This window comes from Rana temporaria, chromosome 3, assembly GCF_905171775.1.
Source record: "Rana temporaria chromosome 3, aRanTem1.1, whole genome shotgun sequence".
NCBI classification, from domain to species: Eukaryota; Metazoa; Chordata; class Amphibia; order Anura; family Ranidae; genus Rana; species Rana temporaria.
The window spans coordinates 185,284,932-185,307,933 of NC_053491.1; positions in this window are offsets into that span (position 1 = coordinate 185,284,932).

Genomic DNA, 23,002 nt, shown 5'->3' on the forward strand with positions numbered 1-23,002 from the left:
ATCTGAGATAAAACGATTAAGCCCCATACACTTAAGACTGTCAAAATGATTTGCCATTTATATTTTTATATTTGTGCTCCTCTGATAATAGACTGCAATACTTAGTGCTCTTAAGATTCCAGTAGCAGCAATTTATATGAGGAAATGGGTTCTAGAAGACTCATGAGTCATAGAAGTAGCTTTAAGGAACAAGAGCTTTATTTTAAAAAAAACTCAACTTCAGCCTTATGAAATAAGAAAGGCAGACCTTGAAGCATGCCTTTTTTCAATAGTGTTACCCTATAAAAGGAAGAGATGTCTTTGTTTATGAATGCCACTGCAAAGGCTTGGGTAATGTTCAATGACCGAATGAAAGAAAATCTATAACTCAAGGTCACGTAATCATTTTCGTTACATGTACATTTTCCCTGTGTCAAGTATTCAGCAACAAATAATCAACAGCTTTTCTGTATGAGAGGTCTTCTATAATTGTCATTATTCAATTAGGAAAAAATATATATTTCGATTCTGCCCTGCATTCTAATTACTTGTATTTATCTGACTGAAATGTCGTTGAAAAGCCAGCATAAATACATTTATACTATTCAATCTGTTGAAAATAGCACATTGTTTTCAAAAGAAAAACGGCCACAAATGAAATAAATGATGAATAATAAATGGCCCATTAAATATTTGCCAAAGATCTGAAATGACAGTTTTTATTACATTAATTGTACTAAAATCTTATAGTCTACAGCGTTCCATATGGTACCATTAAAATAATACTACATATACACAGTTTATTTTAGATTATCCCCTCTCTTTATGTATATGGATAATGGCACTGGCCCAGATTCAGGTACGATTTGCCCCTTTTTTACGGAGGCACAGGGCAGCGTTTTTGCCCTGCGCCCCCGCAAATTATCTGTGCTGCCCGCGATTCACGGAGCAGTAGCTCCATAAATTGCGTGTGCACTCTTTAAAATTGCCCTGCGTAAGGGCGCCTAATGTAAATGATCCCGTAGGGGGAGCGGGAATCATTTAAATTAGGCGCGCTCCGGCGCCGAGCGTAGAGCGCATGCTCCGTCTGGAAACTTTCCCAACGTGCATTGCGGCAAATGACGTCGCAAGGACATCATTTGCTTCCAAGTGAACGTGAATGGCGTCCAGCGCCATTCACAAATCACTTGCGCAAACGACGTGAAATTCAAATTTCACGACGCGGGAACGGCGTGTATACTTTAGCATTGGCTGCCCCTACTATTAGAAGGGGCAGCCTTACGCTAAAGACGCCGTACGGAAACTCCGTAACTTGCGTACGCAGGGCCCGCGCAACATCGTGAATCGGTGTTAGTATGCAATTTACATACTATACACTGAGCACAATGGGAGCGCCCCCTAGCGGTCATCGCAAGAATGCAGCCTCTGCGTGGTATAAGAGCCTTATGCCACGCAGATTTTAGGCTGCAGTCGGCGTTACGATGTTCCTGAATCAGGAGCATTCGTAACGCTGGAGCAAGTAAGCAATTGCGCTGTGTAACCTATGGTTACGCAGGCGCAATTGCTTCTTGAATCTGGGCCACTGTATTTATTTTACTAAAGAAAATTATCTAAATATATTTTTTTATAAATTAGCTGTCACAAGCCCAAGCTATTTTCCAGCCTGTCTCCAGGGAAGCATTAGTGGGAGGAGCTTCTTTTGCTATTGGTCACATGAATACAGAGACAAAATACATACCGCATTTATTGGCATATAACGCGTACAGGCATATAACACGCACCTTCATTTTAAGAGGGAAGTTTTAGGGGAAAAAGTAATTTTAAATAAAGAACTTTGAAGCAAAATAAAGGTCAATGCCCATCAATGCAGCCTGATCAATGCCCATCTGCAGCTTCACCATTGCCCATCAATGCAGCTTGATTAAGGCCCATCTTCAGCCTCACCATTGCCATGAATGCATCCTGATCAATGCCCATCCCAGGGAGGGGGGGCGGGATGAGTGCCGTCAGATTACATACAGCGAGAATCTCCTGTTTACTCGGAGGCCTCTTTAATACAAAGTCCCACCTCCTGGACCAGCTTCTATCATAGACAGAACATTGGTCCAATGCCGGCCCAGGAGACGGGACTTCCTATTACAGAGGCCGCTGAGTAAACAGGAGATTCTCACTGTATGTAATCTGATGGCGCTTCTCCCGCCCCCCTCCCTGGTCTCTCCGAGGCAAAGTTGCAGTATCGGCGCATAACACGCACATGCTATTTGCAACCGATTTGCAGGGTGAAAAAGTGAGTGTTATATGCCAATACAGTAATTAATATCATATACATGTTATAAATCATCATACAAATCTGTATCTGAACTCAAATCTTTATTTTTGGGCAAAAAACATGGTGTTTTTTGTTTCTATTGTTTGTATGTGCTTGGAATTACAGGGAGGTGATGCCTCCATCAGTCAACATGTAATATCCCACTCCCATTGTGTTTAGCTGTTTTGTGGGCATAGAGGAGGAGGGAGAGAGTGGGCTGTCATTTATCTTGAGTGTATACACCCACATGTGTGACTCTATAGTCACAAGGGTTGCACAGATAAGAAAAAGGAGGAAATTAACAGCTTAGAAGGGAACTGAAGTTGGAGCATGCTCAGTAAATATGACAATGGCTGGTCTACACCATCTCAGGCTGCAGCTGAGACAGACAAGAAGGGAGGGGCCATGCACAGCAGAACAAAACCATTATTTTTTGCAAGATACAGAAAACCAATCTCATAGTGACTGAGTGAGCATGAGCAGCATGTAATACAGAATGTACAAACCATTTTTAAAATAAGGATTTAAATTAGAAGAGAGGATAGCCACAGTAAACATTTATTGATCTAGTTCTTTTACATACAAGTCTATTCAAACACAAGTGATAATTAGTGAATAAGTATAATGTATTTCAAGCAGATTTTGAATTATTAAAGTATATTTTTTATGAAGATTATTCCAGTATTTACATTTAAAGTGATTAAAAAAATAAAAAAACAAACAGGTTTATACTTACCTGCTCTGTTCAGTGCTTTGCACAGAGCGGCCCTGAACCTTTCCTTTCCTTCTGGCCCTCATAGCTCCTTTACGACGCTCATGGCTCCTCCTCTTCTTGGTGTGCCACCATAGAAAGTGGTTTCTATGGTGTCACAACAGCAGGCTCAAGCTGGACTGTTTGTGTGTATTAACACTCGGCCTGCACCTCACTCCCTCCTCTTATGATTTGACTGACAATGCTCTCAGCCAAGCTTGTTAGAGCAGTGAGAGGGGAGCCATTACAACCACTTAAAACATTTTTTTTACGTGTCTTTGACATTTTGCATCTTCTATTGTTTTATTTATTTTGTATTATTTATATTTTATTTTCTAAAGCCACTAGAACAGTGGTTATCAACTCCTGTCCTCAGGACCCACTAAAAGGCCAGGTTTGCAAGATAACTGAAATACATCACAGGTGATATCATTTGCTACTCAGTGATTTCAGTATTCTAGTCTGCATCTCCCCAAGGTAATACATAAAACCTGGCCTGTTAGTGGGTCCTGAAGACAGTAGTTGGGAACCACTGCACTAGTGAAATCTCTCAGTAGCTCAGTGCAATTACTTTGTCACTCAAACTGTTGAGTTAAGATCTAACCACACATGAAGCACATTATTATCACTGACTAGGCTGGACAACTCACTGGTTTCAACTGGACAAAATCCTTCTGTCACGTACCTGATAGCTGAGCCTGACGTGCAGAGGGAAGGCCTCTCGTATAGCCCCAGCTCAGAGACCACCGATGTTGTAACAGTGGCCATGAGAGCAAAGTGATGTAAGGGTGCCTGTACAGTTTTTCGTGTAGTGGGTGCTTCACTAGGATGGACCAGATAGCTGGACAGCGGGTGTTGGCAAATTTAGGACTGGTGGCAGGGAGCAGCAGTAGGCAGTGGCAATAGCTGGTGCAGGAAGACTGGTGGTCCACAATAGAGGATGATCCAGCCGGAGCCAAACAGGGGCATGCAGAGCAGAAGAGACAAGATACATGGTCAGACAAGCTGGGTTGGTAACAGACGGTCAGATGTAGGCATAGACAGCAAGCAAGGAATCGTCAAGGTACATGCAGAGATTGGCAACACAAGATCACGCAGGTAAATAGAAGGCAGAGGCAAAGTGCAGAAACAGGCTGGGGTCAGGGTAGGAGATATACACAAAGTCAGAGGCAAGCCGGGTCTATTACAGGAGTAAGCAGGATCAGGTTCAAGAACACAGGTACAGCTGCAGATCAGACAGCAATGTGCTAGTGCAACTGCTGCACTTATATATGCCTTTTTGGCGCCAGCATTAATGACAAAGGAGGGCGCACATTCTTTATTTGCAGCAAGCAAATATGGCTGTCCCCGTCTACATATATAATTACAAGTTAAACATAGAAATGTTATTACCACATAATACTCACATCAATCTAACATATCTGTGACATGTATGGCTAAAATAAAATAAAAAACTGCAAAAATATATATATATATATATATATATATATATATATATATATATATATATATATATATTATTTTCTTTACATTAACTTATTTTTTCTGCATTTTATACTAAAAACAGTCAACTAAAACTGTAAACTTCAAATCAAATTAGTATAGCAAGGTTCGGTTCACACTACTGTGACGGCAAAGTCTTAGGACTTTACCTCTGACTTTTCTCTGCGACTTCCTTCCGACTTCATCTGACTTGGATGCTATTTAGGAGCCTGTACAAGAGCTGAAATCGCACCCAACCAAATTAACTTTTTCTAAAGTCAGAGAGACTTGTCTAGTATAAGTTAAGAAAGCTCTCATAGGGAAACATTGAATTTGACATGTTATCCAACTTGGGGTCTCATAAGTCGGATCCCATGATGCAGCAGTCTGAACCAAGCCTAAAGGAACATCTAATAATCTAGAACTATACATGTTAAAATACTCTCACCTAGAAAGTGTAAGGATTTCAGGGTCATGTATTGTACATACATAAAGTAGGCAAGCAGCATAGAAAGAGCTCTGATCACAAACTGATACCATGATTCACAAAACACACAGCAAGCTTAATAATCATAATAAACTCTTAAAATGTATTCCTGAGATTTGGGATCATTAAATTATAGCTGTTTGACTTTAGCTCTAAACAGAAGGAAACGGCAAATTGTCTTTGACAATTTATATACTGTAGAAAATGCGTAGTCCCCGATGTAACTATAATTTGGTAGTTCCAGTCTTCCATCTCTCTGAAAACCATGAGTTTATACCAGATGTTGTTGTTTTTTTTAAAAGCAAGGCACAAATCCATTGTTCAGCTGCCAAAAATTTAAGGTGAATAAGTAGAAGCTAAAGAACATATCAAAAATGGTAAGAGTAAATTCTTTGCAGATCCAATGACCCTTCTACTGTATGTGGACTCAGGCCTTCATCAATGTTCATGTGTTCATGGTATGATCAACTAGATCTAGATAGCCAGTCAATCATTATGCCTTCTATATATGATTATAATTTACTATAGAACAAGTAAACTAATAGCTAGATTCAGGTAGCTGGGCGCATCTTTGAGGCGGCGTAGCGTATTGCATTTACGCTACGCCGCCGTAAGTCAGAGAGGCAAGTGCTGTATTCACAAAGCACTTGCCTCCTAAGTTGCGGCGTAGCGTGAATGGGCCGGCGTAAGCGCGCCTAATTCAAATGAGGATGAGGGGGCGTGTTTTATGTAAATTTCTCGTGACCCGACGTGATTGACGTTTTTACGAACGGCGCATGCGCCGTCCGTGGACATATACCAGTGTGCATTGCTCCAAAGTACGCCGCAAGGATGTATTGGTTTCGACGTGAACATAAATTATGTCCAGTCTCATTCACGGATGACTTACTCAAACAACGTAAATTTTTCAAATTTCGACGTGGGAACGACGGCCATACTTAACATTGACTAGTCCAGCTATTTGTTCGACTAACTTTACGCCAGGAATCGCCTTACGTAAATGGCGCATCTTTACTGCAACGGGCAAGCGTACGTTCGTGAATCGGCGTATCTCGCTGATTTACGCTTTCTAGGCGTAAATCGGCATTCACACCCCTAGCGGCCGGCGGAACTAGACAGCTAAGATACGACGACGCAGGCCGTCGTATCTTAGCTAGGTTTAGGTGTATCTCAGTTTGAGAATACACTTAAACATACGACGGCTTAGATTCCGAGTTACGACGGCGTATCTACTGATACGCCCCTGCATTGCCACGAAATGAGATTTGCCATCGAATGAGATGGTCCGCCTCCATCACATCCTATTGGCTCACTCCTGTCACGTGACATATTTAAACGTCAAGTATCGACGCGACCATCAGTCCCAGCTAGGCTATCATAGGGAGAGGATCTCCTCTCCCTGTGATAGCTGAAGCTGCACGGAGCTGGTGCACGGAGCTCACATGGCCTCTGTGGCCCGATTCCGAGAGCAGAATCGGGCCACAGAAGCTCATACATTTACTAGGCTAATAAATGTTCTCCTTTATTACAATGTCAGGCTAATAAATGTTCTCCTTCATTACAATGTCACTTCGGGATCTACAGCGATATCGGGATCCCTCTGCTCGATAGCGCTGTCATGCCTCCCCGCGAGCGCGATAGATCCACAGCGCTATCGGGATCCCAATGCCCGATAGCGCTGTCATCGTGCCTCCCGCCAGCGCCAACTACACCCCGCGCCCGCAGCTCTACTCCCCGTTAAGGCTCAGGGAACGGGGAACAGAAAGTAGAGCATCGGGTGCAGGTAAAGTAGTAGTGCGCAGGCGCAGCACTACGCAAATAGCTCCGTGCACCAGCTCCGTGCAGCTTCAGCTATCACATGGAGAGGAGATCCTCTCCCTATGATAGCCTAGCTGAGACTGATGTTTGCGTCGATACTTGACGTTTAAATATGTCACGTGACAGGAGTGAGCCAATAGGATGTGATGGAGGCGGACCATCTCATCCGATGGCAAATCTCATTTCGTGGCAATGCACCGGCGTAACTCTTTGTGAATCTAGCCATAAGAATGTAACACCAGTAAGGCAGAGAATAATAAGGGTTATTTTAATGAATTAAAAAAATATGGCATAACAGAGATCTGTGGTTGATTTATTTTGCATGACACTAACACTCATGACATTATAAAGTTCTGCTAAAGATGGATCTTCAACTTGTAGGTCATGTAAAAGTCTGTTCATCCTTAAGGCATCCATTGGCATTTTCATCATTATACACACCACATTCCTTCTTAGAAACAGACTATATTAGAAAAAGGAGGAGGAAAATTAATTAACTGAATGTGCAAATCTACATAATTACAATTATATACACTCAATAAAATTAGCATTTGATGCATGAATTTCGTATATGTATTTCTTGATTAATAATCAAATAAATATAGTACATTACTGGTGGATTTTAGGTTTAACAATAGCTATTGTACAAGGTCATATTCAGATTTAACAATAGAGATTTGGATTTCTCTAAAACTATAAATAAGATGATCTATGACACATATTATTGCATAGTTACATTGGTCCAGCTTGGACCAATGTAAATATGCATATTCCATACTTGTGGGATGCTACTACATTGATCTCCACTGTGTTCAAGGTCCTCCTTTGCAGAACGTTTTCCCTGCTGTAGAGTAATCACAAGGGGTCACTTGTTCAGCACAAGTTCCATTGGCAGAACACCTTCCATTTTTCTTAGTGAGTGTGAGGCATATTCAGATTGGATGAGATGTAGATTGTGGCATCAACACCATGGCTCTCCACCTCATCCAATAATAGAATGGTTTGCATTAATTTAGAAAAATGCAAGGTGTCCTGTAAATGGTGCCTGTATGGAACGAGTAACCCCATGTGGTTACTATGCAGCATGGCATCTGCTCGGCATACAACACAGCATTGATCACTATAGTAGTGGAGACTATCAGGCCTCGTACACACGACCGAACATGTCTGCTGAAACTGGTCCGCGGACCAGTTTCCGTGGACATGTTCGGTCGTGTGTAGGGCCGACCGGACCGGATTCCCGGCCTAGCGGACAGGTTTCCAGCGGACCAATGTTTCTTAGCATGCTAAGAAACATGTCCGCTGGAACCATGTCCGTTGGACATGTCCGATGGTCAGTACGACTCATCGGACATGTCCGCTCGGCCGAAATCCCGCGCATGCGTCGAAGTAATTCGACGCATGCGTGGAAGCATTGAACTTCCGCGTCAGAGAACGTCGGTGTCGTCTACGTCTCTGTCCGTGGGGATTTCAGTTTGATGGTGTGTACAGCCATCAGACCGAAATCTCCGAGCGGACCGCGGACCGTTTTCAACTGACATGTCTCCTCGTCTGTACGAGGCCTCACAGTTATTTCCAACTTCCACATAGATCCCACAGGTACGGCATATGCATATTAACAGATGGAGCCAGGGATTAAAAAAAAGTCAAGTACAAGCCAAAAGGGTCAAGCTAGCTAGTCAGATGCTTAGCCAAGGCTTTGAACAAAGTTCAGTTGGGGTCAAAAACCCGGGAGAGAAATGATAGCCAGAAGACAGTTGTGAAGGGGATAAGCAGATGGAGTCAGTACAATCAAGGTTGGCAAAGTGAGTGCACAGAAAATTGAATGCACATGTATTGAGGCAAGAAGACAGATGCAGACTGTTGAAGAGGTTTGAGGTATGTTCATGGGGCAACTGAGCAGATATAGTGAAGTAAGAAGCTGCCAACTCTCAAGCAGCATGAGGGAGCACAGCACACAATAGCCAATAGGAAAGATGCCCACCAAATAAATGACCAGAGTGCAAGTAACCATTTGATGACTGGCCAGAAAGGCATGTAACAGACAAGTTATCTATAGGTAACATCTACAGGTAGCAATATGACAATGAAGAAGAATGCTAGGGATAGAGAAAAAAAATCATGAAAAAGAACTTTAGATTACCAAAAATGCAATATACAGTCTTCTTTGTAGTCTGCAACACAGCAGGAGCCAAGCAACGATCGTTCCTGAGAGAGGCAGGACGGCAGTATGCCTATGTAAACAAGGCAGATCGTCATTCTATGAGAGGGGAAGATGGAGATCCTGTGTTTCTATTAAGCAGGAACACAAATCTTTGTCTTCACCAAGTTAAAGCACCCCCCACACAGTTAGCGAGCACTCCCAGGAAACACATTTAACCTTTTGATCAGCTGTACTGCACACTGAGCCACACCCGTTCGTTATGGACTGGAGAGCTTCCTTTAAAATGTACCTCTGTCACAATGTGCTAGTATGGTATATGCCTGCAAGAGGTCAGGGGGGAAAAAAATTACGAGTTTACCAACGATTTAAGTAAACCAGACAATAATTACCTCGGACATACAACTTATGGATTCTCTTTGGCGAATTGAAGGAACAGAGTTATATAGATTCCTGCTCCTCATCATTTTTCTGTTGTGGTTTGCCTATAGATGTTGCAAACCATATAATTATTATAACCTTTGTACACCACCTTTTGTTCACTGGAGCCAAGATCTGTGTCTGTAGGGAACAAAGGAACACCGGATTTCATCTATTTTTGTATAGTTCAGAGCTGCCAGCAGTGACATGCAGAAGAGAAAGGCAAGCCACAAAGGCAAACTGCATGTTTAAAGTTTTCTTCATTTCAGTTACTGTACGTAGACTCCAAAAACAGAGATGGCCGTTTTTTAACGGAGTTGGTATTTTCTTAAGGGGGATCATTTTTATGCTTTTTATGCTTTCTGGATTTCTTCTATAAGTAGCAGATGCCTGGCATATGTTTTCTAAGTTCTATAAACACTCCACTATAATTTACTGTGTATATGTTAATTCGAAATACTCAACACAAATTAAAAGTACAAGTAAAACCTTGGATTGCGCGCATAATTCTTTAAATTAAACATGCTTGTAATCCAAAGCACTTGTACATCAAAGCAAATTTCCCTATAGGAAATATTGGAAACTCAAATGATTCATTCCACAATCATTTATTCATAAGTCCTTCAGTTTATAGTCCATATAAAAAGATTATAGCAGTGTGATGTGTTGTGTAACCATAAAATGTCCATTAACGAATGGAAGCCTCAACAAAGGGGATTAGAAGCAAAATTAAGCAGGAGCTTCAGAGTATAAAAGAGAAGAGAGGCACCTCTATGTGTAGCAATAAGTTGCTAAATGTTGCACCTTCATTAAATGTAACCATATTTCTACACTTAGAGGCACCTCTCTTCTCAATTATACTCAGTTGTGACATGACGCTGCTCTTATATCAAGACATCACTTGTATATCAAGTAAAAAAAAAAAATCGAATTTTGCTTGTCTTGTGAAACACTTTCAAACCAAGGTTTTACTGTATTTAATATTAGTCCACCAGCTTATAATAATTAGTCCACCAACTAGATTCTGTATGTGTAGTCCAAACACCTCCAAAAATTATTTTTTTTTCAGATGAATTTTTTATTGAATATTTTAATATTGCAGTACTCATCTTACATTCTCTGGAGCATAGTGAGGTGGAGAGGATACAGATAAAGAAAAAGTAAAAAGAGTTTAACCACTTAAGACCCGGACCTTTATGCAGGTAAAGGACCTGGCCAGTTTTTGCGATTCGGCACTGCGTCGCTTTAACTGACAATTGCACGGTCGTGGGATGTGGCTCCCAAACAAAATTGGCGTCCTTTTTTTACCACCAATAGAGCTTTCTTTCGGTGGTATTTGATCACCTCTGCGGTTTTTATTTTTTGCACTATAATCAAAACAAAAAAATCCCCAATTTTAAAAAAAAATCTATATTTTTTACTTTTTGCTATAATAAATATCCCCCAAAAAGATATAAAAAAACGTTTTTTTTTTTCCTCAGTTTAGGCTGATACGTATTCTTCTACCTATTTTTGGTAAAAAAAAAAAATTGCAATAAGCGTTTATCGATTGGTTTGCGCAAAAACAAAATAGGAGATAGTTTTATTGCATTTTTATAAAAAAAATTTTTTTTACTACTAATGGCGGCGATCAGTGATTTTTTTTCGTGACTGCGACATTATGGCGGACACATCGGACAATTTTGACACATTTTTGGGACCATTGTCATTTTCACAGCAAAAAATGCTATACATTTTTTTTTTTTTACTGTGAAAATGACAATTGCAGTTTGGGAGTTAACCACTAGGGGGCGCTGTAGAGGTTATGTGTGACCTCATATGTTTTTCTAACTGTAGGGGGGTGGAGCTGGACGTGTGACGTCATTGATCGTGTTTCCCTATATTAGGGAACACACGATCAATGAAGCTGCCACTGTGAAGAACGGGGAAGCTGTGTTTACACAGCTCTCCCCGTTCTTCAGCTCCGAGGACCGATCGCAGGACTCCGGCGGCGATCAGGTCCAAGGTCACGGAGCTTCGGACCCACGGCTGGGCACTTAAAGAGGACGTACAGGTACGTGCTTGTGCCCAGCCGTGCCATTCTGCCAACGTATATCTGCAGGAGGTGGTCCTTAAGTGGTTAAGAGAGATGATGTTTTCAGTGCAGTGAGTCTAATGTGAGGCTACGGCAATATGCTGAGCCTGCATGGGATAGCGCAGAGGGAGAAGTGGGCTGCCGCGCTCTGGGGTAGTAACAGCCTCTGATTGGTTAGTTGCGGCAGCCCCCTTCTCTGATAGGTCCGTTCGCGTGAGGTAAAGCCCGCGCTGGACGAGCCTATATAAGGGAGAGGCTGAGGTGATTTGCTCAGTCACGTCTCCTGACGAGCAGCATCGCCCGCCTCTCCCTCTCTCTCTCTCAGGATGAAGCGCGCTGTTCCGGACAGCCGTGAGGAGCTCTTATGCAGACTTCTAGAGAAGGCGGAGGGCAGGGGAGGTGAGGAGTGGCTGAAGCGTTGCCTGTCAGAGGAGAGTGGCTCTGTCTCATCCGTCAGCCCAGCTGCAGTACCAGAGACGAGCGTGGGCGCCCCCAGGAAGCAGCCTGGGAGAAAGAAGAAATGTAAGAGTAATAATTTAGCTCCTCAAGCTGAGGGAGCTGCAACAAGAGGTGCTTCTTGCCAGCAAGGGAGCAGCGCTGCCTCTTCCCCCCCTCCTGGGGACTTGGGTGAGCATGTTTTACCTGAAGTTGTTTTCAGAAATGTTAACCAGTTATCTGCATTTTCTAGTCTGATTGAATCTTTATCTGTCATTGTGCAGCAGTTCAAAGGGATACATGGTCATGGTGCGGATTTTGCCTCACAAAGTGTAAATATGTATGTGCAACCAGGTGAGAGTCTGAGTACTCAGACATGCACAGTAAGTCAGAGTGCACAGGAGGCTGGTGCTGGAAATAGCGATAATGCTATTGATATGGAGGAGATTGGTGTGGTGTGGCATGAGGCTGGTCATCCCTCTCTGCTAGATAAAGATGTTACTGTCAAATCGAATGTGAGGTGTCCTTCTGTTCATAATACTTTACCCCTCAGATCCTCTGCTGCTATGGTCAGCGAGTCTTCCTTTAAGGAACCCCTCCCTTGCAGTTTATCCCCGCTGGGTTTTCATCTGTCTAAATCAGTCAAAGAAAAAATTTGGAGGGGTGAATATCTTGATATATTATCACTTCTGCCATCTTCCAAGGAGTTTTTGGCTAAGTCTGACAGACAGTCCAGCGAAAGAACGGAGGAGGATAGGAGGAGAGCGGTTCCTAAGACATTTCAAAACTGGCTGCAAGCATTCTGTATCTATGCAGCAGTTATGGGAGAACGCTTCCCTGGGAAGTGTTCAGGTTTATTCCAACACCTGGATATTATTGCGGAGGCCTTTCGCCACTTTGGCGGCTCCGCATGGTTCTCATATGACGAGAATTTCCGTCAAAAACTAGCTGTGCACCCCTCGCTGCATTGGGGGGCTAAGGACGTGGGTTTATGGTTAAACCTTATGCTGCCACCAAGGCCCCAGTTCACCCCTCGCCCCTCTTCCAATGGTCAGAGTCCAGTCAGGAAGGGTGTATGCTTTGCATTTAATGAGGGTCAATGTAAATTCTTATTAAATTGTAGATACAAACATGAGTGTTCTTATTGTGGTGGTACTCACGCGGCGAGCAGATGTTTTCGTAAAGCTGCCGCAAGTTCCTCTCATTCAGGACCCAAGGACACACATGGGAAAGGCCCCGACTCCGGTGAGCCTGGCAAGAATGCGCCCATGGCTCGAGCGCTATCCAGACCTCAGGATGGCGGCTCTGCTAACTGAAGGTTTTGCTAATGGTTTCTTAGTGCCATCCTTTACTGGTTCAGGGTGTGCACCAGTTAAAAATTTACTATCTGTATCCATGCACTCTAACTTAGTTCTTGAGAAAATTTACAAAGAATTGTCTGAGGGTAGGGTTGCTGGTCCCTTTAATGACCCGCCATTCTCTAATTTCCGGTTGTCCCCATTGGGCATCGTACCCAAAAAAGAGTAGGGTGCGTTCAGATTGATCCACCACCTATCTTACCCCCCGCATTCGTCACTCAATGACGAAGTTGCCTCTGTGGAGGCTCCAGTCTGCTACGCCTCATTTGATGAGGCTTTGTGTCTTTTGAGGCAAGCAGGACAAGGGGCTGTGCTAGCAAAGGCTGATATTAAGTCGGCTTTCCGCCTTCTTCCCGTGCATCCACAAGGCTTCAATTCATTGGGGTTTCAATTTTTGAATCAATATTATTTCGACAAATGCATGCCAATGGGGTTTTCACTGTCATGCTTTTATTTCGAGGCCTTTTCCTCTTTCTTACATTGGGTCGTGTCAGTCATTATCCCTCAAGGCCTTATCCTACATTATCTAGATGACTTCTTGTTTTTAGGTCCCCGGGGGTCATCAGTGTGTATGGAATCTTTACAGGTTTTCTTTGACGTTTGTCATGACTTTGGCGTGCCTCTGGCTCAGGAGAAGACAGTTTTTCCCACTACAGTTATTGAATTTTTGGGGATCACGGTTGACTCTGAACGAATGGAGTTCAGATTGCCACAGCAGAAGATACATAAGATGAAGTCTATGATTGCAACCTTTCTTGTAAGTAAGAAGTTGTGCTTAAAGGAGGCACAGTCTTTGCTGGGGCTTTTTGCTTTTGCGGCCAGAGTCATCCCTATGGCGAGGGTCTTTTCGCGCAGGTTCTCGTTAGCCATAAAAGGTATGGTGAACCCTTGCGCTCATTTCCGGATTTCAAAAAGCATCAAGGATGATCTAAGAATTTGGGATGCTTTTTAAATGAGTTTAATGGTTCCTCGGCCTGGCAAATGGACTTTTTTAATAGTTCTCAGTTGGAGTTCTTCACTGATGCAGCTGGCTCTTCTGGGTTCGGGGCTTTCTTGGATGGGCGCTGGTGCGCCCAGTCCTGGCACCCTGATTGGCTCCAGAAGGAGATTCTGCAAAATCTAGTTCTGTTAGAGCTCTTTCCAGTGATAGTGTCGGTGGTTGTGTGGGAAGACATCTTTAGGAATCGTAGAATTTTAGTTCATACAGATAATAAAGGTGTCTTTTTCTCCATCAATACTCTGTCTTCTAAGTCGGAGCCCGTTTTAAGGTTATTACGTTTCCTTGTACTACATTGTATGAACTGTAATATATGGTTGAGAGCTGAGCATATTGCAGGTAAAGAAAATAACATAGCAGATTCTTTATCTCGTTCACAGTTCAAGAGATTCCGAGAGTTGGCGCCATCAGCGGATCAACGTGGCACCCCTTGCCCAGACTTCCTCTGGGGCTTAATTTGGGAATAATATTCCGGAATCTCAAGGCTTCAGTAGCGGAAAACACCTGGAGGGATTATAGGCTTTCATGGCACAAATGGTGCTCTTTCTGTCAACCATTGGGTTTGGATCCACTAGCTGTATCTTCTTACGTGGCTTTGTCTTTTTTGTCCTTTCTCATTCAATCTAATCTGTCCCCGGCTTCCAGGTAAAATATTGGCTGGAGTTTCTTTTTTCCTTAAGTTTGCAGGCCTTCCTGCTCTTACTTCTTTCTTTCAGGTCACTCAAGTTTTGAAGGGCCTCAAGAAGTCTAGGCCCTCTTCGGATAATAGGCGTCCCATATCTATCCCCATTTTGATCGATCTTCTACGGATCCTTCAAGATGTCTGCTCATCTAGTTTCGAGTCTTTTCTTTTCAAGGCTGCTTTTTCTATCGCATTCTTTGGAGCCCTACGGTTAGGTGAGTTTACAGCAGCAAACAGAAACTCTTTTTCATTTCTCCGTTTTTCTCATGTTCAGTTTGACGTCGGTTCTATTCGACTGTTTTTGTCCAGATCCAAGTCCTCTCAGGTTGGCCAGTGGTTTTCTTTATCCAGTTCTCCTAATGAGGCTATCTGTCCTGTGTTTCATGTTCGTAATTATCTTTTGGTCAGACCATTGAGTAACGATTCCTTTTTTTATTCATGAAGACTTGTCATCATTAACAAGGTATCAGTTCTCAGCTGTTCTGGCCTCCTGTTTGAAGCGCTTGAACTTATCTGGGTACCATTTTTCTTCCCATTCTTTCCGAATTGGCGCGGCCACCACAGCTGATTCCATAGGTTTTTCGGAGAGTAAGGTTAAAAAAGTGGGTAGGTGGAGCAGCAATAGATATAAGTTATATGTTCGTCCCAGTCTTCTAACTTTATGATTTTCTTTCAGATTTATCCAGGAATATCGCTTGGGTCATAGGTCACTCCTACGTGTTCTGGGCTTACAAGCACTCCGGATCCAGATCATACTCTGCTAACCTGGGGCTTGATCCTGATTTATTTTAAATTTTATGGTCAGGTGTTAGAGGTATGCGGTGGCGCAATATAAAAGACCACCTAGTTTATTTGTCTTCTGTCTGGCCTCAACCCCAAGTGATAGTTATCCACGCGGGGGCTAATGACTTGGGTAAATTCAACACATGGGACTTGTTATGTGAGATGAAAAGGGATCTCTATTCCATAACTCAAATGTTCCCGGGTTCAGTGTTAGTATATTCTGAGATGGTTCCCAGACTGTTATGGTCGCCGCATGGCACCCTTTTCTACGTGGATAGGATCCGCAGACGTCTAAATAGGACAATCCATAGTTTTATGCCTTCAATTGGTGGCTCTTCCTTTCGTCATTCCGAGTTAGAGGGTTTTTTGCCTGGGTTGTTTCGGGATGACCAAATTCATCTGTCAGGCATTGGCCTGGACATTTTTAATATGGGTATCCAGTCCATGATCGAATCAGCCACGGTGGTGGGGGGGCCTCGGCCAACAGCTTCGCGGTTGGCCCCGGCCGGTGGGGAGTAGTCGTCCAGCTTTTGCTGGATGGACAGCAATTAATTTGATTTTAAAGTTTTAAGTTTAGCCAATTTGGCCTTTTGTAATTTAATTTATTTATTGAGAAATTTTTGTAACCCCGCCCCCACATTTTATGGATGACACCGTGGCCAATTTTACCAAAGATAAATAAAAATGTTGTATCAAATTGTTGTTTGGTCTCCTTATTCAATACCTCTGTACTAGCCCATGTGAGGCTACGGCAATATGCTGAGCCTGCATGGGATAGCGCAGAGGGAGAAGTGGGCTGCCGCGCTCTGGGGTAGTAACAGCCTCTGATTGGTTAGTTGCGGCAGCCCCCTTCTCTGATAGGTCCGTTCGCGTGAGGTAAAGCCCGCGCTGGACGAGCCTATATAAGGGAGAGGCTGAGGTGATTTGCTCAGTCACGTCTCCTGACGAGCAGCATCGCCCGCCCGCCCACCCTTCCCTGTCAGTTTGTCATAATAAGTCATGTGGTCGTCCGTATGGGGGGAGTAGTCGTCCAGCTTTTGCTGGATGGACAGCAATTAATTTGATTTTAAAGTTTTAAGTTTAGCCAATTTGGCCTTTTGTAATTTAATTTATTTATTGAGAAATTTTTGTAACCCCGCCCCCACATTTTATGGATGACACCGTGGCCAATTTTACCAAAGATAAATAAAAATGTTGTATCAAATTGTTGTTTGGTCTCCTTATTCAATACCTCTGTACTAGCCCATGCCGCGTACACACGACCGTTTTTAATGTCCTAGAAAAAACTCAGTTTTTCTCGACGTGATTCTTGTCAAGCCTGCCTTGCATACACACGATCGTGAAAAAAAAATGCTCGAGCAAAGCGCGGTGACGTACAACGCGTACTACGGCACTATAAAGAGGAAGTTCCATTCAGATGGCTCCACCCTTTGGGCTGCTTTTGCTGATTTCGTGTTGGTAAAAGTTTGGTGAGAGACGATTCGCTCTTTTCAGTCTTGGTGCTTTTCAGTCTGTTACAGCGTGACGAATGTGCTATCTCCATTACAAACCCTATGACAGACCGAATGCTCCCGTCTCATAACTTGCTTCTGAGCATGCACGTTTTTTCTCCCGTCGTTAAAGCCTACAGTACACACGACCATTTTTCACGATGTGAAAGACAACAACTTAAAAAACAACGAGAAAAATTAGAGCATGTTCTAAATTTTTTATGGGCATTTTTCATGTCATGAAAAATGCTCTGGAGCCTACACACGGTCGTTTTTAACCACTTAAGACCCGGACCATTATGCAGGTTAAGTACCTTGCCCCTTTTTGCGATTCCGCACTGCGTCACTTTAACTGACAATTGCGCGGTTGTGCGTGGCTCCCAAACAAAATTGGCGTCCTTTTTTTCCCACAAATAGAGCTTTCTTTTGGTGGTATTTGATCACCTCTGCGGTTTTTATTATTTGCGCTATAAACAAAAATAGAGCGACAATTTTGAAAAAAAATCTATTTTTTACTTTTTGCTATAATAAATATCCCTCAAAAATATTTATTTTTTCCGATACGTATTTTTCTACTTATTTTTGGTAAAAAAAACCACAATAAGCGTTAAATGATTGGTTTGCGCATAGTTTTATGGCATTTTTATTAATATTTTTTTTACTAGTAATGGCGGCGATCACCGATTTTTTTCGTGACTGCGACATTATGGCGGAAACATCAGACACTTTTGACACATTTTTGGGACCATTGTCATTTTCACAGCGAAAAGTGCTATAAAAATGCACTGATTACTGTGAAAATGACAATGGCAGTGAATGGGTTAACCACTAGGGGGCGCTAAGGAGTTAAGTGTGCCCTAAGGGAGTGATTCTTACTGTAGGGGGGCGTGGCTGTAGGTGTGACGTCACTGATCGTCGTTCCCTATAACAGGGAACAGACGATCAGTGACACTGCCACACAGAAGAACGGGCAAGGTGTGTTTACACACACACACACCTCTCCCAGTTCTTCAGCTCCTGTGACCCCGATCGCGGGACACCAGCGGCAATCGAGTCCGCGGGTCCCACGGGCACGGTCACGGAGTTTCGAACCGGGTCATGAGCACTCCGCCGAGGGCTTTCACACTGAGGCGATGCGCTGACAGGAGAGAAAAAAAATCTCCTGCAAGCAGCATCTTTGGAGCGGTGAGAGGAGCGGTATGTATACTGCTCCTTCACCACTACTTCCCATTTAAAACAATGGGAAACCACGGTAATACCGCCCGCAATGCGCCTCTGCAGAAGCGCATTGCGGGCGATATTAACCCTTTATCGGCCGCTAGCGGGGGTTAATACTACACCGCTAGCAGCCGAATCCCACGGCAATTCCGACGATATAGCAGCTATTTTTAGCGGCCCTATACCGCCACCGCGCCTCCCGCCCCAGTGTAAAAAAGGGGCCCAAGTCTGCTTTAAAGGTGTTGTAAAGTTTTTTGTTTTTTAAATAACAAACATGTTATACTTACCTCCACTGTGCAGTTCGTTTTGCACAGAGTGGCCCAGAACCTGGTCTTCTGGGGTCCCTCGGCGGCTGTCTCAGCTCCCCCCGCAAGGACTTAACACCTTAATGCGAACAAGCTCGCATGGTGTTGAGTTCCTGTGGGAGCGCTCCTGTGATACAGCTGGCGGCTATTGCCGCTCACTGTATCACTCGGCCCCGCCCCCGGCGTGTCGCATCATTGGATGTGATTGACAGCAGTGCGAGCCTATGGCTGCACTGCTTTCAATCCATCCAGTGTAGCCAATCAACAAACCAACTACGCTTCTGCTTGATCCCTACCTGCTACATCTGATACCGCCTCCTGGTGGGGCAATCCTGAGGACTGTAACCTGGCACTAGCATGCTGCAAGTCCCATCTCCACCATCAGGAGTTCTGATGAAGACTGGTTAGTGCTTCGACCAAGGCTGGACTGGGACAGAAATTTGGCCCTGGACTTCATCCAGACTGGCCCACTTTGACAGGTCTCTCCCATGGGCAACACCTGCACCCCCCCCCCGGCCACCCAAGCCCCCTCTCCCCCTTCACTAGCCATTCTACTTTATTAGAGTAGAACGGCTGGTGCTGGTACTCATAGGCAGTACCAGTGGGGAAGCTAGACATTATTTTACCCAGGGCAAAGAATCAGTTCGGTGCCCCCCCTTATGGGACAAGATTAGGCAGAAGTGAGAAACTCCCAGGCCATAGCTGTTGAGTCAGCCGTCTGTCCCCTCCCCCATGCTCCTCTGTCGTCGTCCCTGCTCCTCTGGTCCTCCCCCCTGCCTTTTTGTTCCCCCCTGCCTTTTTGTTCCCCCCAGGTGAGTGCTGCGGGGAGGGATAGACAGAGGAGCAGAGGGGGGCAGCGGTCCGCTGTCACTGAAGCCGGCCCACTGAGCCACCGGCCCACCGGAAAACTCCCTGTAGTCCCAATGGCCAGTCCATCCCTGGCTTCGACCCTGCACGACAGGTGAACCCATGTCACCCGCCAGGGGACCTGCTTGTGCATCTATCCTGCTTTCTGTGCAAACATTTCCACTGCTATAGCTAATGGCTTTCAAGCCTGACCCCTGACCGTGTCAGAATAATATGGCCCAAACATGGAGGCCTCTATAGTAACTGCTGTGGCTTCTTTCAGGCAGCAAATTGCAGAGCTGTAAAGCCTTGTACACACGATCAGATATCTGATGGAATCTAATCTGATGGATTTTTTCGTCTGATATCCGATGAAGCTGACTTTCATCAGTCTTGCCTACACACCATCAGTCAAAAATCCAACCGTGCCAAAACGCGGTGAGGTAAAACACTACGACGTGCTGAGAAAAATGAAGTTCAATGCTTCTGACTTGATTCTGAGCATGCATGGATTTTTGACCGATGGACTTCCACACAGACGATCATTTTTTTCTATTGTTTTTTTATCCATAGGAAAAATGTAAAACAAGTTAAAAAAAAATTCACCGATGGAAAACAAACCGATGGGGCCCCCACACATCGTGGGGCCCACAAACCGATCGTGTGTACAGGGCTTAAGAGTTTGGTGTTACAAGTCAAAAAATAGAATTTTTTAACACAGCTTACCTGTAAAATCATTTTTCTTTGATCATACATCACGGGACACAGAGCCTTAACCACTTCAGCCCTGGACCACTTTGCTGGTCAATGACCAGGCCACTTTTTGCAATTCGGCACTGCATCACTTTAAATGACAATTGCGCGGTCATGCGACGTGGCTCCCAAACAAAATTGGCGTCCTTTTTTTCCCACAAATAGAGCTTTCTTTTGGTGGTATTTGATCACCTGTGCGGTTTTTATTTTTTGCACTATAAACAAAAATAGAGCGACAATTTTGAAAAAAAATTTTTTTTTTACCTTTTGCTGTAATAAATATCCCCCAAAAAGTTTAGGCCGATACGTATTCTTCTACATATTTTATCCAAAAAAAATCGCAATAAGCGTTTATTGATTGGTTTGCGCAAAAGTTTTAGCGTCTACAAAATAGGGGGTAGTTTTATGGCATTTTTATTAAGATTTTTTCTACTAGTAATGGCGTCGATCAGCGATTTTTTTTTTTCCGGTACTGCGACATTATGGCGGACACTTTGGACACATTTTTGGGACCATTGGCATTTTTATAGCGATCAGTGCTATAAAATGCATTGGATTACTATAAAAATGCCACTGGCAGGGAAAGGGTTAACACTAGGGGGCGGGGAAGGGGTTAAGTATGTTCCCTGGGTGTGTTCTAACTGAAGGGGGGTGGGACTGACTTGGGGAAATGACAAATCGCTGTTCATACATTGTATGAACAGACGATACGTCATTTCCCCCCCTGACAGGACCGGGAGCTGTGTGTTTACACACACAGCTCCCGGTTCTCGCTCTGTAACGAGCGATCGCGGGTGCCCGGCGGTGATCGAGACCGCCGGGCACGCGCGCGGGAGTCAGGAGCGAGCAGGGGTGCGCGCGCCCCTAGTGACTGCTTCGCGAGGTGACGTAGAGCTACGGCGGCTGGTTGGCAACCAGTTAATATGTTAATGAACATATAACGAACCTCGGCATCCACCAAGGTATCGCTGCATGTCCACGGGACTGCTCCTGATATGAGTATAGACATTCCCTTGGTTTTTGGTGTCTTGTTTGTTGCATGGTACACAGAGGGGAAATACGGTAGCGCCTTCAAGGCATGAAGGCCCTCCGTTTTGGAATGTGTCTCCTGTATGAATGCTACGTCAGCCCAAGCTCGTTTGAGGTCGTTTAGAAGCATACAACGTTTTTCAGACACATTTAGTCCCTTCGCGTTCAGCGAGAAAATAAGAAGGGTGTCCATCGCCCCAGGGTCAACAGAGTGGGGTCGAGAACGCAGGTGAAAAAAGGGAGAGGGGGAAATCACGGGGGAGGACGGTGTTGTAGAATGTGAAAATGAGAAAGAAACAACACACAAAAAAAAAATGTATGGAGGAAAAAAAAGGGCAGATAAACTAGGGAGGAGAAAAGAAAAGTAGTAAAGATAAAGAGGAAGACCGAAAGAGGGAGATATGTAAAAGGAATCTGTAGAGAGAAAAAAAAAGAGAAGAAGAAGTGTGTATATATACAGTGTGTATATATATATATATATATATATATTAGAAAATTAAAGTTATATAGTGGACAGTGGACACTGTCCGGCTTACTAAGATGTGAACGAAATTCGTTCGCAAGGAAGCACGCCCCGATTCACACCAGGGGAAGTGCTTCAGCCTAATGGGGAGGAGGTTAGAAAGGACCGAGGGGAGCCAACCCCGCCCAGCCCAGCCCCCCCAGCCTATCAACATAAAATCAACCTTGCAACCCCGGAAGAACCATCTGGGGAAGAAAAACATTGGAACACAAAACAGATATAACATACATCCGATCACGCGTGTTATTATAGCCACGAACCGACTTAGTCAGGACACCCACCACTAACCATCCGTCATCTATCCTTCCAGTCAGGGGTCACCATTATGGAAAGCCATCTCCCCGACTACATGAGCCCCCCCCCAATCTCACCCGTCTAGGGGTGGCTATACTGGACGCCCGCCCCCCACGAAGAGCCAGCAGGGTAGTGGCGTTCCCCCCCCCCCCCCCCCGAACCGCCCGTGCAGAGATTACGGCCACAGTCCCCTCTCCCCCAACGTGGTATGATGGAGCCCCCGCCCTCTATTAAAGAGGGCCGACCCTATAAACTCTGGCCAGCCTAAATTACTTCCCCCCCACATCTGACCCCTAGAGCATAATAAAAGACAGAAAATGATACACAATAAATGATAACAGATAAGTGATAACTGATACCCTCCCCAGCCCACCCCCAACATCCCAACCCATGGGGGATCTGATCGGGGGTAACTGTGAGGCTGGTCACCAGCCTCGTGGTGGGCACTGAGAGCCGCTGGCCGATGGCATGTGTCTATGTGGCAGGACTCCCCACGTGGGGCCCGGAGTGACCCCCGACCATCTCCTGGCGAAATGATACATGCCTGCAGGGGATGGGGTGCAAACGGGGGAAAGAATGGGGAGAATCAAAAAAAGTGGGGGTGAGGTAGAAAAAAAAGACGGAGGGGGGAGGGGGGCAGGCAGGCTCACATCAATCCAAAGACATCAACAAGAAAAAACACACCACATACTGTCCCTTACCCAGTTCAGCGGTGACGACTCCATGTGCAGAGCACCGTGTGATCTCGTCAGAGCAGAGGGTACCGGCGCCCAGGTCCCTTCTCCACACCACTCTCCCCCACCCCAAGT